General features: G+C 41.6%; 1 long non-coding RNA gene across 1 annotated transcript in view; it reads right to left on the bottom strand.

Annotated features, from left to right (window-relative positions):
• Nucleotides 1-745, bottom strand: part of LOC113471380 — a 21,320-nt gene extending 20,575 nt beyond the window's left edge. The window contains exon 1 of the long non-coding RNA XR_003394104.1: nt 42-745. This is a non-coding gene — a long non-coding RNA (uncharacterized LOC113471380). The remainder of the gene's footprint in view (nt 1-41) is intronic.
• Between the last annotated feature and the right edge of the window lie 963 nt (nt 746-1,708).

A 1,708-nucleotide genomic window follows, 5' to 3' on the forward strand; every position in this document is an offset into this window, starting at 1 on the left:
GAGATTTTTGAGAGAATTTTCCACAATTCGAAGATTTTAACCTGTAGCTTTCCCAATTTGTTGTAAAGTATGCTTTTCCGAGTTTTTCCACCCTAAATGTGTTATTAAAGTACAATAAACAACAGTCCTTTGTGTAATCCATATCTCAGACTTGTGTGTTTCATTTTCTACTTGCGAATACGTCATACATTTTCTGTGGGCAATCCACAACATCTGGCGACCGTGTGACAGGACAAGGAGAGGACAGCGTGGGTCCTCACGTATTTGTAAGTAGAATCTATAGCAGAATTCAGTTATCCAATTATGGCTTTGAGTTCCCTGAAGAAGGAGAGGACGGTTTTGAGGTCATCATTGACCAAAGCATCTAGCAAGGTGCAAAGTATACTCTCCAAAGAAAGGCTTGACGATGGGGACAAGGAGACACTGTATTCAAACATGGAACTTATGAATCTGAGATATGATGAACTAGGCACAAAGGACGCAGCAATCAGACAGTTGCTTGCTGAAGATGACGGTGTGGATGACGCAACACTTGTTGATGAGCAGGAGAAGGTAGATTTTTACACTACACTCTACTTGCAAGTGAAGAAGCAGGTTGGCCGGTTAAACGATGAGGATCTTCCTAATGATGGCAGCATCCAGACCAACCATTGCACTTCAAGTGTTGATGAGCATGCAGGAGCTACAAAGGTTAAACTTCCTGTTCTAAAGCTTAAGGAATTCAATGGAGAGTTGAAGGAATGGCTGCCATTCTGGGCTCAATTCAAGAAGGTACACGAGCACCCAGAGATGGCTGATGTGGACAAGTTGGGATACCTCTCAATGGCAATGGTGAAAGGATCGGTAGCCTGTAGTTTAGTAGAGAGTTTCCCAGCGACGGGTGAAATGTACCCGGAAGTTATCAAGGCCCTTAAGGCTAGGTTTGGTAGGCCTGATTTATTGACAGAATTGTATATTCGTCAGTTGTTAACTATTATATTGCAAAATGTGAATTCTAGTAGGTTACCGTTAAGTGAGCTCTATGACACTCTTCAGTGTCACTTGAGGAATCTAGAAATTCTAAATGTTAACACTGATAATTGTGGTTCTATACTCATGCCTCTTGTTTCAAGTTGTCTTCCTCCAGATCTTTTGCAGGTGTGGGAAAGGAGCCGGAATTCCACTGTTGATACACAGACCTCCAAAGATTCCATTCAGAGTCTGATGGATTTCCTCAGAGCAGAGGTGGAAAGTGAACAAAGACTTACTATGGCTAAAGAAGGATTTGGTATTGCGGTTCAATCGAATCAGAAAGGTAATAAAGATTATAAAGAATATAGAAAACCTTCACCTAGTAAGAAGTCCATACCCACTGCTTCTGGTTTGATAAATATGTCACCTAAGATTTCTTGTTTGTTTTGTAGAGGTGAGCACAAGCCACAGGATTGTAAGGCTAAAATGACATTGGAAGAAAGGCGTAAATATGTCAATGATAGCCATGGATGCTATTGCTGTCTCCGACCTGGTCACCGAGCTTCATACTGTCGAAATCGGCCCAAGTGCAAGCTGTGTCAAAAGGGTCACTTTGCAATAATGTGCAGCTCTACATCCATTTCCGATTCAAGTAGAAACCTGAGTTTGGCATCTTCCACATCATCTACGGTGCACAGTAATGTACTTATGCAGACTCTCATGGTAAAGATTCATGGAAATGATGGTAAGAGTAAAA

This window comes from Diaphorina citri, unplaced genomic scaffold, assembly GCF_000475195.1.
Source record: "Diaphorina citri unplaced genomic scaffold, Diaci psyllid genome assembly version 1.1 scaffold2361, whole genome shotgun sequence".
Classification (NCBI taxonomy): domain Eukaryota; kingdom Metazoa; phylum Arthropoda; class Insecta; order Hemiptera; family Psyllidae; genus Diaphorina; species Diaphorina citri.